The sequence below is a fragment of the Dasypus novemcinctus genome, chromosome 13, assembly GCF_030445035.2.
Source record: "Dasypus novemcinctus isolate mDasNov1 chromosome 13, mDasNov1.1.hap2, whole genome shotgun sequence".
Taxonomy (NCBI): domain Eukaryota; kingdom Metazoa; phylum Chordata; class Mammalia; order Cingulata; family Dasypodidae; genus Dasypus; species Dasypus novemcinctus.
In genome coordinates, this window is record NC_080685.1 from 55,303,800 (window position 1) to 55,319,330 (window position 15,531).

At 36.4% G+C, this 15,531-nt stretch overlaps 1 protein-coding gene and 1 pseudogene across 1 annotated transcript in view; one reads left to right on the forward strand and one right to left on the reverse strand.

Annotated features, from left to right (window-relative positions):
• The window catches only part of PAPPA2 (pappalysin 2), a 331,690-nt gene that overhangs the window by 156,115 nt on the left and 160,044 nt on the right, over positions 1 to 15,531 (forward strand). The gene's annotated exons all lie outside the window — the stretch shown is intronic.
• LOC111767377 (U6 spliceosomal RNA) lies at positions 10,442 to 10,542 on the reverse strand (annotated as a pseudogene).

The following is a 15,531-nucleotide window of genomic DNA, read 5'->3' on the forward strand; positions in this document are numbered from 1 at the left end:
GTATATATTTACCACATTTTATTTATCCACTTGGACACTTGGGTTGCTTCCATCTTTTGGCAGTTGTTAATAATACTGCTATGAACATCACTATGTAAATATCTGTTTGATTTCAATTCTTTTGGATATATTGCTAGTAGTGGGATTTCCAGATCACATGGTCTCCAACACTTGATATTTTCTGTTTTTTGCTTTTTTTAAATTGCAGTCATTCTATTGGATGTAAAATTGTATCTCATTGTGGTCTTGATTTGCATTTCCCTGATGGCTAATGATAATGAACATCTTTTTATGTGCTTTCTAGCCATTTTTATATCATCTTTGGAAAAGTGTCTGTTCAAGTCTTTTGCCCATTTTTAAATTGGGTTGCTTGTCTTTCATTGTTAATTTGAAGGATTTCTTTATATACTGGATATTAATACTTAATTGGATATATGGTTTTCCAAATATTTTCTCCTGTTGTTTGTGTTGTCTTTTTTACTTCCATGATAAAGCCTCCAGAGGAACAAAAGTATTTAATTTTGATTAGGTCCCATTTATCTATTGTTTGTTTTGTTGGTTGTGTGTTGGGTATAAAATCTAAGAAATCATTGACTAACATAAGTTCTTGAGGATGCTTTCCTATGTTTTCTTCCAGGGATTTGGTAGTTCTTTCTGATATTTAGGTCTTTGATTAATTTTGAGTTGATTTTGTATTTGGTGTGAAGTAGGGGTCCTTTGTCTGTTATTTTTTTTTTTGCAAATGGAGATCCAGTTTTCACAGTTCCATTTGTTGATGACACTATTCTTTCCCATTGGAGTCGTTTTTGCCACCTTGTCAAAAATTCATTGGCCAGGGAACTGGCTGGGCTCAATCAGATACCCTCCAGTCTACCATATGGGAGGTCCTCGATTTGTGTCCCAGGGCCTCCTTGTGAAGGCAGGAGCATCACCCAGCCCACAGACACCATGGAGCAACATCTGGCCTGTAGATGTCTAGGAGAGCTGACTCAGCGAAGGTGATGCAACAAAAGAAGGGAGACAAGCAGGAACACAGAAGAGCTGCCAGAGAATGAACACAGAAAGCAGACAGCAAGCAAGCCACAATGGGGGAGGGAAAAACAAATACAGATGTAAAAGAATGTACAGTGAAATGGACACAGAGAGCAGACAGCATGCAAAAAGTCACAAGGTGGGGGGATAAAAAAAAAGCATTAAAAAAAATCCATTGGCCATAAATATAAGGGTTGATTTTTGAGCTTTCAGTCAATTCTGTTGGTCTGTATCTATCCTTATGTCAGTACTATGCTGCTTTGACTACTGTGGATTTGTAATAAGTTTTAAGATCAGGAAGTGTGAGTTCTCAAACTTCATTCTTCTTTATCAAGAAGGCTTTAGATATTGGGGGTAACTTACCCTTTCATATAAAATTGATGATTGGCTTCTCTATTTCTGGAAAGAAGGTTGTTGAAATTTTTATTGGGATTGCATTGAATGTAAATTACTTTGGGTAGTATTGACAAAATAACATTTAGTCTTCCAATACAAGAACACTGAATATCCTTACATTTATTTAGGTCTTCTTTAACTTCTTTTAGCAATGTGTTGTATGAATAGATTTCTGTATACAAGTTGTTTATATCCTTAGTAAGGTTTACTACTAGATTTTTTATTCTTTTAGTTGCTATTATGAATAGAATTTTTTCCTGATTTCTTCTCCTGATTTTTCACTGCTTACGTATAGAAACACTTCTGATATTGAGGTGTTGATCTTGACTCTGCTAATTTGCTGAATTCATTTATTAGCTCTAGGAACTTTTTTGTGGATTTTTTATAATTTTGTGTATTTGGGATCATATCATCTGCAAATAGGGAAATTTTACTTCTTCCTTTCCAATGTGGATACCTTTTATTTCTTTTTCTTGTCTAATTGCTCTGGCAAGAACTTCTAGTACAATGTTGAAGAACATTGGTGGCAGTTGGCATCATTGTCTTTTTCCTGATCTTAGGATGGAAAGCTTTCACTTCTTCACCATTAAATAGGATGTTAGCTGTGGAATTTTCATATACAAGCTTTATCATGTTGAGGAAGTTTCCTTGAATTCCTAGTCCTCTAATTATTTTTATCAAGAAAGGATATTTTGTCAAATGCCTTTTCTGCATTGAATAAAATGATCATGTGTTTTTCTCCTCTGTTCTGCTAATGTGATGTATACATTAATTGACTGTCTTATGTTGATTCGACCTTGTATACCAGGAATAAATCCCACTTGATCATGGTGTGTAATTCTTTTAATATGCTGTCAGATTGGGTTTGCTCATAGTTTGTTGAGGATTTTTGCATCTACATTCATAAGAGATATTGGTCTGTAGTTTCTTTTCTTGTGGTACCTTTATCCAGTTTTTATATGAGGGTGATGTTGACCTTGTAGAACAATTTAGGAAATGTTCCCTCTTCCTCAGTTTTTTTGAAGAATTTGAGCAGAATTGGATAAAATCTTCTTGGAATGTTTGGTAGAATTCCCCTGTGAAATCATCTGGTCCTGGGCTTTTCTTTGTTGGGAGGTTTTGATTACTGATTAAATCTCTTTAGTCTTTAGTAATTGGTTTATTGGTTTCTTCTATTTCTTTCTGTGTCAAGGTAAGTAGCTTGTGTGTTTTTAAAAATGTGCCCTTTTCATCTAGGTTATCTAATTTATGGTGTGCAGTTGTTCATAGTGCCCACTTACAGTGTTTTTTTGTGTCAGTGGAGTCAGTACTAGTGTTTCCTTTTTCTTTCTGACTTTTGTTAGTTGTGTCCTCTCTCTTTTTTTTTTCTTTGTCAAAGAACCAATGTTTGGTTTCGTTGATTCTATTGTATATTTTTGGTTTTGTTTTTTAAAAAAATCTTTGCTATTTCCTTCCTTCTGCTTGCTTTGGTTGAACTCTGGTTTGAAATCTTCCTTCTTTTTCAATATTAGCATTTAGAACTATAAATTTCCCTCTGGCACTACTTTCACTGCATTCCTTAAGTTTTGATATATTATTTCTATTTTCAGTCTCCTCAAGATATTTTGTAATTCACTTCTGATTTCCCCTTTAACCCATTATTTTTTAAAGAGTATGTTGTTTAATTTTCAAACATTTGTGAATTTTCCTTTCTCCTGCTGTTATTGGTTTCTAGTTTCATTCCATTGGCGTCAGGAAATATATACTATATTATTTCAATATTTTGTGTTTATTGAGCCCTATTTTGTGATCCAACATAAGGAGGTCCAAGATTCTCCTATCCTGCAGAATGATCCATATGCACACAAGAAGAGAGTGTAATCTGCTTTTGTTAATTACAGTGTTCTATATTTGTCTGTTAGGTCTTGTTCATTTAGTATATCATTCAAGGCATGCACTTTCTTACTGATCTTCTGACTAGATATTTTATCTGTTATTGAGAATGGTGTGTTAAATTCTCCTATATTTAATGTACAAGTGCCAATTTCTCCCTTCAAATCTGCCAGTATTTGCTTCATATATTTTTGGGTCTCTGCTATTAGGTGCACATCTATTTGTATTTGTTACATTTTCCTGTTAAAGTGTCCCCTTTATCAGTATATTATGACCATCTTTGTCCCTAATATCCATTTTTAACTTAAAGTCTATTTTATCTGATATTAGTATAGCCACCCCAGCTCTTCTTTGATTACTACTTGAATGGTATATGTTTCTCCCCCATTGTTTCACCCTCAATTTACTTGCATTTTCAAATTTAAGGTTATTCTCTAGCAGAGAGCATTCGCAGAGATTCTGCAAATCTCTGCCTTTTGACAGGAGAGCTTAACCCATTTACATTTAAAATCACTACTGATAATAAAGGATTTTCTTCTGTCATTTTACTATTTAATCTTTGTAAGTCTTCTACTTTTCTTTGTCCCTCACTTCCATTAAAGCTGACATATTTATTTGCTTTCTTGTGTTGTACCATATTGGGTGCTTCTTATTTCAACCTGGATCTATTTTTTATCTATTTTCTTTGTTGTTGCCATGGGTTTAACATTTAACATTGTAAATATATAACAACCGTATTTGGTTCAATACCAACTTAACTTCAAAAGCATATACATAAACTTTTCTTATACCCATCTGTATCCCACTATTTTTTGCCCATGTTACCACTTATATCTTTGTACATCGATGTCCAAAAACCTAGATTTATCATTACTTTTTTCCCTATGTGGGTCTTTCATACATAATACTCTTTTTATAATAGAGAATTGTGAGTTTACAAAACTATCTTGCATAATGTATAGGATTCCCATATACCACCTCACCACCAACACCTTGCATTGTTGTTGAACATTTGTTTTAATTGATAAAAGAACATCCAAATATTACTACTACCTATAGTGCATAGCTTACATTATGTATATTTCCCCACAAACCGCCCTATAATTAACATCATGCATTAGTATTATACATTTGTTAAACTTCTGAAAGAGTGTTCTCACATTTGTACTGTAAACCACAGTACCTTCTCTACCACAGGGTTCACTGTGTTATACAGTGCCAACACTTGTACAAACCATGCAAAGTGTACACTCAGGAGCTCTCAATTTCACCACAGAGTTGTACTGTCATCCCATTAGTCAGTATTAGAACTTTTTATTACTCCAAAAGACAGATCCTCTGCCACATTACAGGATGCAAAAATATTATAATATACTGTTAACTACAGTCTTAAGTTGCATTGATTATATTTTCCCATGTATCACTATATTCTTAACACCTTATAATAGTGACATACATTCACTATGTTCATAGAAGAACATTCATGTATTTGTATTAACCACAGTCCTCATCCACCACAGATCTCACTAATATGCAGTCCCAAGATTCTAGCTTTCTTTCAATTGATTACATCCCTAGACTATGCCTTTCAGTGACAATTGTATTTACAAATCAACAGTGTTAATTATACTCACTGTAATGTGTTACCATCAACTCTATCCACTTATACACATTTACAGACACCTTGTTAAAAATTCTACTTACATTACACATTAGCTCCCCTTTCTCAGCACTCATTCTATCTTCTAGTGACCTTTACTCTAGATTTTAACTCCATGAGTTTACTTATTGTATTTAGTTCATATTAGTGAGACTATACAATACTTTTGTGTCTGGCTTATTTCACTCAACATAATGTCCTCAAGATTCATCCATACAAGATATATACATATAATGGAATACATACTAGTATCCCACTGTATGTATTTACCACATTTTGTTTATCCATTCGTTGGTTGATGGACACCTGGACTGTATCCATCCTTCTGCAATCGTGAATAGTGCCACTATTCACAAATGTCAGTCACATCCTTACTTTTTCTTCTGAATATATTCTGAGTAGTGAGATTGCTGTATCATACAACAGTTCTGTATTTAGCCTCCCGAAGAATGGCCAAACTTTCTCTCACAGAGGCTGCTGCACCATTCTACATTTCTACCAACAGAGAGGGAGTGGTCCTATTTCTCTACATCCTCTCTACCACTTGTAGTTTTCTGGGGTTTTTAAAATTTTAATAATGGTCACTCTATAAGATATGAAATAATACCTCATTTTAGTTTTGAACCGGATTTTCCTAATACTTAGTGATGTTGAACATTATTTCATGTGCTTTTCAGCCATTTTTATTTTCGCTATGGGAAAAAATGTCTATTCAAGTCCTTTGCACATTTTTGATTGAGTTACTCATTTTTAAAAAATTGTTGAGCTAATGATCTCTTTATATAATTCCTTATCCAATATGTGGATATATTCTCCCATTGAGCAACCTTCTTTCAGATTCTTGGCAAAATCATATGATGAACGAATTTATTTAATTTTGTGGAGGTCACATTTATTTGTTTTATCTTTCATTGCTTGTACTTTGGGTATAAGGTTTATCATATTGAGAAAGTTTCTTTCTATTCCTATGTTTCAAAGTGTTTTTTTTTAATCAAGAAAGGATTTTGTATTTTGTCAAATGCCCTCTCCGAATTAATAAAAAAATGATCATATGATTTTTCTTCTTCAAATTTATTAGTGTGGCATATTACACTGATTGATTTTCTTGTGTTGAACTGTATAAAAATCCACATGATCATGATGTATAATTCTTTTAATGTGCTGTTGGACTCACTTAGCAAGTGGGATTTTCACATTTACATTCATTAGGGAAATGGATATGTAATTTTCTTTGTAGTATCTTTGGCTTTGATTTAGGTGTTGTTGGCTTCATAGAACGAATTTTTAAGTGTTCTTGTTCAATTTTTTTAGCAAGATTGGTATTAAATCTTTTAATAATTAGTAGAATTCACTTGTGAAGCCATTTTGTCCTGGGGTTTTCTTTTTTGGGTTTAAAAAATTTTTATTATTCTTTATTTCTGAAGAAGTTTTAGATTACAGAAATGTTACGCCAAAAACATAGGGGATTCCCATAAACTCCACACCCTTTCCCCTTGACATATTCTCATAGTAATAAAATCTTTAATTAGGGTGGTACATTTGTTACAATTGAGGAACAAATATTAAAGCATTGTTACTGACCATGGTCTATAGTTTACATTTGTCTACACTTTACACCACACAATCTTAGAGGTTTTAACAAAATGTATAATAGCCTGTAGCTGTCATTGCAATTTCATGCAGAACAATTCCAGTGTCCCCAAATTGCCCCATGTTATGCCTACTCTTCCCTCTCCTTCCCCTCAGAAGTTCTGGTGACCACTATCTCTATATCAGGGTTACAAGTTCTTTGGACTGTGTTTTCTTTACCCCCCTAGGTGTGTTCATTCTTCTTGAATCTTGAGAATTTTGGGATAGTGGTGCCCATTCTGCTTCTGATTGAGACAGCATTTAGATCCCATGGGGCAGATGGTTGGAACTGTCTTGTTTGAGGTTGTATATACTCTGTTGTTGTTTTTTTTTTTTAATCAGTGCTGTCCATCACCATTATTTTGTTTGTTGTCTTGGATGAGCCTGATGAACTGGAGAGTAGGTGATGGCTATAACTGTTGAGATTAAGGGCTCAACTGAAATATGAATGGACCAAAGATTTAAGTATCTGGGACATATATTTAATGGGTATAGTGCTGGTTATAGGTTCAAATAAAAGGGGCAGAACAACTGTATGTAGGGAAATTATAAATGAGTCTAACTCTGTTACATTGGGGAAATAGGGTAACAAATATTCCAAGGTAGGCCCACCAACGGGGTGCAAATTTCCTGGGGTTGTCTGCCTTGCCTATAGTGTCCAGATGTCTCTAGAGCCACTTCTAGGAGCACCCCTGCTTGAGGCATTGCTTACTGTGGCAGTCAGTGAGGTCCTCCTGAGACATGCAAAAGCATAATCTCTGGAATGACCTCCCAACTCACTTTGAAATCTCTCAGCCATAAACACTCATTTCTACTTAATATTTCCCCTTTTGGGTCAAGGTATTTTTTCAAATGCCACTGGTAATAATCCCTCAGTGACAGGAAGGCCCATGTCCAGGAGTCACGTCCCACGCTGGGGGAAGGTAGTGTTTTTGGCTGAATCTGCCTTACAGAGAGGCCACATTGGATCAACAAGGAGGTTTGCATGAGGTAACTCTTAAACAATATTTATTACTAGTTTCAATTTTACAAGAATAAGGTTCATAAATACAAGCATTACTATCAGGGTTCTGGCATATTGGTCTGTCATCCTTCACTATGCACTGCCTATGTACTTTAGAGATTCTTGCCACTCTTTAGAGAATGTAGCAGGATCTGGGAGGGTTTTTTGTTTGTTTGGTTGTTTTTTTTCCCCTCTATTTTTAAAAAAGTGTTACATTAAAAAAATATAAGAGGCCCCCATACACCCCCGACCCCCCTCACCCCACTCCTCCCACATCAACAACCTCTTTCATCATCATGGCACATTCATTGCATTTGGTGAATACATTTTGGAGCCCTTCTGCACCCCATGGATAATGGTTTACGTTGTAGTTTACACTCTCCCCCAGTTCACCCAGTGGGCCATGGCAGGACATACAATGTCCAGCATCTGTCCCTGCAGTACCACCCAGGACAACTCCAAGGCCTAAAAATACCCCCACATCATATCTCTTCTTCCCTGTCACTACCCTCAGCAGCCATCATGGCCATTTTCTTTATCCACATCAATGCTACAATTTCTTTCATTACTAATCACAATAGTTCCATAGTAGAATATCAGTAAGTCCACTCTAATCCATACTCTATTGCTCCACCCTGTGCACTCTGGGATGGTTATGTCCATTCCACCTCTATATCAAGAGGGGGCTTAGAGTCCATGTGCATGATGGCTGTAATTCTGCTTTCAGTTTTAGGCACTCTTGGCTCCCTGGTGTGGTGGTTGACCTTCTTCATCTCCCTGTTAGCTGGCCAGAGTAAGTCCAATAAACCAGAGGGTAGAGTTGCAAGTCTGCTGAGCTCAGGGACTGGCTGTCACATGGACACTCCAGAGATTCAGGTCTCCTGAGTACACACCAACCCCAGTGACAACCACAGGTCCAGTAAAAGTGACAGAAGAGGCATGTGCAGAAAGGTCACATCTGAGTCCAACTCCACCACACTCAGAAAAACAAACTCCAAAGTAGGGCCAACTGACATGGCACTGAACTCCAGAGCCATCTGCCATGACCATAGAACCTGTGGGTCTCTGTAGCCCTCAGGAGAACCAGTACCTGGGGTAGTATCTACTTTGATTATCTCTGGGATGCTGCTGAGGCATGAGTAAGCATGGCCCCTCAGATGGCCTCCTGACTATTTTTTGGAGACTCATAGCCATATAAACTCATTTGTACTTTCCATTTCCCCCTTTTATTCAGGTCAAAAAGCATTTTTAACTCCTGGTATTATATGTAGTCTGAGATATTCTGATAGTCCAAGTTGACCCTTTTATTCAAGGTCATTTTCTAGTTATATCATCAGCTGGTACTTGGTAGTAATCCCTCAGTGCCAGGGAGGCTCATCCCCAGGAGTCATGTCCCATGCTGGGGGGAAGGTAATGCATTTACATGCTGAGTTTGGCTTCAAGACTGGCCACATTTGAGCAGCATGGAGGCTTTCAGGAGGTAATTCTTAGGCATCATGCAGCTATAGGCCTCGTTCTTGTTTCAGACACACAGGCTCACAAGCATAGTTATTAGTATTAAGGGCTCATTGTTGGACCATCCTTCTTTAGTGGTCTTTGCCATTGCACTTGGAGGATTCTTGCTGTTCCACTGGGGAATGTGATAGAGCTCCCCTGGCTAGGAACTCAGTACTCCCTCAGTTGTTGTTTATAACTGTAACCACTATGAAAGTATCCAAATATTTTTAGTTACCTTGTATACATGCCCTGGAGAATTCCCTCCCAATCATGTGTCCCCTATCAATAACATCCCACACCAGTATTCCTCCCCTCCTATAGTTGCATCTCTCTGTGATCCAAAACTTCTTCGAAAATGAAACCTAATATATTGCCAGGTTCCATTAACAGTAAAATGGAATATTGTGATGGGTTTAAAGGTTAGGTATAGAATACATACTTATTTAGAGAAATTAAAGTAAAAATAAATTGGGGTATCAAAAAACAAAAAAATGAAAAAGCTTTGTTTTTGATGTTTTGCCTTTTATCACTGCTCTAAGTGTTGCCCTGTATGTACAGTGGCAAGGAAATTTCTTCCATTTCTTTCTCAGTGTCTACATCCTTTCATTTTCTTTTTTTTCTAATTATTAAATTTGTCTTCACAAAAGTTTTAGATCACAGTAATTCATATATACAATATACTGTATTCCCACACATCCAGCATCAAACACTTTGTCCCTTCCCCAGCAATGATCTTTTTACACGTTCACATTATATTTGCTGCAACTGATGTACAGATATTGAGACAATAGCTTTCGAATATAGTTATGCTTGAGTTTACATTATGGTTTACATTTTAGCTTATAGGCTTTTATACATTTTTGGTGTAATTTAACGTGTCCTATATCCATTTTGCATAATCTTGTGGAACACTTCCATTGCCCCACAGTTACACTGATTCCATCTATTCAATACCTCTTTCACCCTTCCCTCAGGACCCACAGTGACAATCAATCTTCATTACTTGAAGGACCACATTCAGAGATACTTGCAACAATGTTGAGGGCTTGACAGGCTTGACTGCCCTAACCAATTGGGAGCCACCAATTCTCTTGAGAAATATAATATAATTTCATCTATTTGAGAACATCAGTCCTCCCCAGAATGTGGGTATACCTTCACTCTTATTGTATGGGTCTCCATCCAATGATATAACCCACTATGAAAAAATGAGCACTCACACACTCCCTAGAAGCCTGCCCTGTGTCAAATTTTCCCCTTTAAGTATATTAAACAGGTAACCTTCCTTATTATATTTTCAAAAAAGTTTTCTCATTGTTATACTTTCAACCACATGCCTGACAATCTCCTATAAAAATATGGGACACTTCACAAATTTGCGTGTCATCCTTGTGCAGGGCCATGCAATTCTGTATCATTCCAATTTTAGTATATATGCTGCCAAAGCAAGCACTGTATTTCAATATCTGTATATCAGCTGCAGCAAATAGATGAGCCTCCCTGGCGCTGAGGGATTACTACCACAGATAAACAGTACAAATATTTTCTCCCATTGGTCAGGTTGTTTTTTCACTTTCTTGACAAACTCCTTTGAGGTGCAACAGACTTTAATTTTAAGGAAGTCCCATTTATCTATTTGTTCTTTTGCTGCTCATGCTTTTGGTGTGAAGTTCATGAAACCATTTCCTATTACAAAGTCCTGTAGATGTTTCCTTATATTGCTTTCCAAGGTCTTTATGGTCTTGGCTCTTATATTTAGGTCTTCTATCCATCTTGAGTTGATTTTTGTATGTTTGAGCTGGTAATCCTCTTTCATTCTTTTACATATGGATATCCAGTTCTTCAGGCACCATTTGTTGAAGAGGCCATTCTCTCCCAGTTAAGTGGGTTTGGTGGCCTTGTCGAATTTCATATGACTGTATATATGAGGATCTATATCAGAATTCTCAATTCGGTTCCATTGGTCAGTGTGTCTATCCTTGTGTCAATACCATGCTGTTTTCACTACTGTAGCTTTGTAGTGTTTTGACGTCAGGTAGTATGATTCCTCCAATTTCGTTTTTCTTTTTCAATATGTCTTTGGCTATTCAGGGCTTCTTTCCTATCCAATAAATTTCATAGTTTGTTTTTCTAGTTCATTAAAGAATGCTGTGTTGATTTTTATTGGGATTGCATTGAATCTGTAGATAAGTTTTGGTAGGATAGACATCTTAATAATATTTAGTCTTCCTATCCAAGAACAAGGAATATTCTTCCATTTATTTAGGTCTTCTTTGATTTCCTTGAACAGTGTTGTGTAGTTTTCTGTGTATAAGTCTTTTACATCTTTAGTTAAATTTATTCCTAGGTATTTGAATTTTTTATTTATTGTAAATGGTATTTGTTTCTTGATTTCCTCCTGAGATTGCTCATTATTGGTGTACAGAAATGCTACTGAATTTTGCACATTGATCTTATAACCTGCGACTTTACTGAACTCATTTTTGAGTTCTAGAAGCTTTGTTGTAGACCTCTCAGGGTTTTCTATGTAAAGGATCATGTCATCTGCAAATAATGAAATTTTGACTTCTTCCTTTCCAATTTGGATGCCTTTTATACCTGGTTCTTGCCTCAGTGCTCAAGCAAGTTCTTCTAAGACAATTTTAAATAGAAATGGTGATAGTGGGCATCCTTGTCTTGTTCCTGATCTTAGAGGAAAAGATTTTAGGATTTCACCATTGTAAATGATGTTAGCTGTGGGTTTTTCATATATACCCTTTATCATGTTCAGAAAGTTTCCTTCTATTTCCTTATCCAATCTTCCAGTCTGAGTCTTTTGACAGATGAGTTTAATCCATTGACATTCAGTGTTATTACATTCAAGAAATTACTTATATTAGCCATATTTTCTTTGGATTTGTGTTTTTTCATATTTTGTTTGATTTTTTCCCTCTTTTTGTCTTACACTCTCCTCAAATTCTGTCTCCTGCAGAGTTCCTGCAGAACTCCCTTTAGTATTTCTTGAAGGCCAGGGTTCTTGTTGGAATACTCTCTTAGTTTCTTTGTATGTGTGAATATTTTGAACTCGCCATCATTTTTGAATGCTAGCTTAGCTGGATAGAATATTCTTGGGTGGAAAATTTTTTCTTTTAGTACCTTGACTATGTCATACTACTGCCTTCTTGCCTCCATGGTTTCAGATGAGAAATCAGCACTTAATCTTATGGAGCTTCCTTTGTATGTGATGGTTCTCTTTCCTCTTGCTGTTTTTTGTATTTTCTCTTTGTTTTGAGCATTGGATAATTTGACAAGTATATGTCTTGGGGTAGGCTGTTGGGATTTATGCTGTTTGGGGTATGTTGTGTTTCCTGGACATGTACATCCATCTCCTTCAATAGGTTTGGGAACTTTTCAGCTATTATTTCCTCTAACACCCCTTCTGTCCCCTTTCTCTTTTTTTCTCCTTCTGGGATGCCTATAATGTGTATGTTTGTGCATTTTGCATTGTCATTCAGGTTCCTAAGTTCCTGATGGATTTTTCTATCTTTTTATCAATCAGTTCTACTATCTGTTTGATTTCAGATATACTGTCTTCCACATCACTAACTTTCCTCTGCCTCTTCGAATCTGCTGTTATTTACTGAGAGGGTAGTTTTGATTTCTTGAATTTTACTGTTCATCACCATCATATCTGTTATCTTTTTGCATGTGATTGCAATTTCTTCTGTATTGTCTCCAAGTGTTTTCTTCATATTCTTAATCTCTTCTTCTCTTCATCAATTGGTCCTTAATGTATGTTTTGAGAGTTTAATTACTTGTTTGAAGTTCTGCTCCCCTTCCTGATTTTTAGTTTGTTAATTGGATTGGCCATGTTTTCCTGATTATTAGTTTGGTTTGTAGTTTTTCATTGCTGTCTGGTCATCATTTTATCTTGACAAGTTTATTCAGTTGCTTAACTTCTTTGTCTAGTCATGGGCTTAATTAGTTGTTGTTTTTGCATGTGTGTTAAGTCTTCTCTTTGTCACTTTGTTCTTCTTATTCTATTTCCTTGTGGTTGACTAAATTCACTTGAAGGAAAACATTAGGGCCAGAGGAAACAAAAGGGAAACAAAAGAAACAAAACAAAACAAAAAGTATAATAGTAATATTGATAGTAAATGTTAACAGAGGAACCATGTCAGATCTTGGAGAATGGATATTAGACTCATGTAAGCTGTGTAGAGTTATAACAATAAAAAAAGTGGAGTATCTATAATGAGATAGTAAACTGAATATGGGGAGGAATATAGTATGAATTCAAGGCCAGTGTGGTCAGGAGAGAGGGAAAGAGAAAAGAAAGGACAATAATATAAACAGTGAATGAAAGACTGAAAACAGAACAAAGGTATTAGAAATAAAAAGTCAGAAAAATTGGGGGCCAAACAAAGAGAGGTGGAATGTAAGAGAAACAATAAATGATAGAGGATAGAAAGATATAGAGAAAAGGGGATAGTGTTGGTAGCCAAAATAAATACACACAGAAAAGAGTAAATTGAGGATGAGGAAACACAGCAAATGTGAAGTGCTCCCTGCAGCACCTAATATAAAAAAAATAAGAGAAAGAAAGAAAAAAGAGGGACAAAAATGGGAGGGAAGCAAGCAAGAAAAAGAAAAAGATGAAAAGAAAAAAGGACTGTGGGGGGGGATAAAGAGGAAGGAAAAACAAAAAAACAAACCAACAAAAAAGACCAGACAATGTTTCAAGCAAAGAATCCTCTTTGCAGTTAAATAAAATGCTTAGAAGTCTGATATTCCCCCTTTCTCCCTTCCTCACTTCCCTCTCTCCCAAGGCAGCAGAAAAGCTATGTGAGGGGTCCAGTAGGAGATCCAAGTGGGTCCTTGGAGAACCAGCTCAGCACAGAAAATAATGATTCTTAATTTCCAGAGAGACAGGACCCACACCACACCAGGAACCCCAAATATGCTATTGGAAGTTTGGAAAGCATGTCCTACAGTCCCTCTCCTTTAGGTGTGCTACAGGAGGGCTAGTTGATTTTCTGACTCCACCTTCTCCCAGACCAACTTTCCTATCCCAGGGCATTTAGGTAAATTGGACTTTCTCAGGAGATTTGCTTCTCCTTTCTTCCCAGGTTCTCCCCAAGCCAGCTGATATGCTCCTCAAGCTCAAAAAAAAAGGGGAAGCGACCAGAAAATTGAACCTGCACTCGTTTGGCCCCCTCTGCACCTCCCACCAAATCCCTCCCACTCATAGAGTCAGTCCAAAACTGGAGGGCTAGGGTAATCCCAGGCCTCAGGGAGCACTGTATTTGGGAAAGGGAAGTCCGGTATATTGCAGACTCAGTGTATGTGGGTCTATGGAATGAGGGCTATGGGAGCTTAGGGGACACAAACCTGGGGACCACACATCTGGGAACACAAGGTTTGGTAATGCTGCCACACAACTGACAGTTTTCAGGGAACACTGCAGTCACCAACCCTAGGGGCAAGGGTCCCACCTCCCCACAACTTCTGACCTCTGTGCTAGAAACCTGCAATTTTACCTTTAGCAAGCACTACTTCTGTCACAGTCTCTCCAAATCAATGTCCATATACCTTCTGTCTTGCAAGCCCCCGAAACAACCTGCTCTGGCAAGATTCCAACTCTACTCAGCCATGCCTTTGCAGGAGAGATTATGAGGTGTACTCATTTAGACAGTGTTCTAAGAGGGTTTTGATAACTGTTTCAATCTCTTTGCTTATGGTTTCTTTGTTAAGCTCTTCTATTTCTTCTAAGGTCATTGTAGAATGCTTATGGGTTTCTAGGAATTTGTCCATTTCATCTACAGAGTCTAGTTTGTTGTTTATGATGTCTTTCATTTTGGGGATCAGTTGTAATGTCCTCCCTCTCATTTCTGATTTTATTTATTTGCATCTTCTCTATTTTTTCTTTTTCATTTAAGTTAATGGTTTCTCAATTTTGTTGATCTTCTCAAAGAACCAAGTTTTTTCCCCCATTCTCTCTATTGCTTTTTTCTGTATTTTAGTTCTTAATTTCATTTATTTCTGCTCTATTCTTTGTTATTTCTTTCCTTCTATTTGATTTGGGATTATTTTGCTGTTCTTTTTCTAGTTTCTCCAGTTTGTAGTTAGCTCTTTGATTTTAGCTCTTTGTTTTTTTTCCATTTCAATGTAGTTATTTAGTGCTGTAATTATCCTCTCAGCACTTTTTTTGCTGCATCTCAAAAGTTTTGATATGTTGTGCATTCATTTTCATTCATCTTGATATACTCACTGATTTCTCTTGCAATTTCTTCTTTGACCCACTGGTTGTTTAAGAAAGTACTGTTTAATTTCCATTCATTTGTGCATTTTCCAGTCCTCTGCCTGTTATTGACTTCCACCTTCATTCCTTTAGATCAGAGAAAGTTCTCTATGTAATTTCAATATTTTAAAATTTATTGAGATCTGTTTTATGAACCAACAT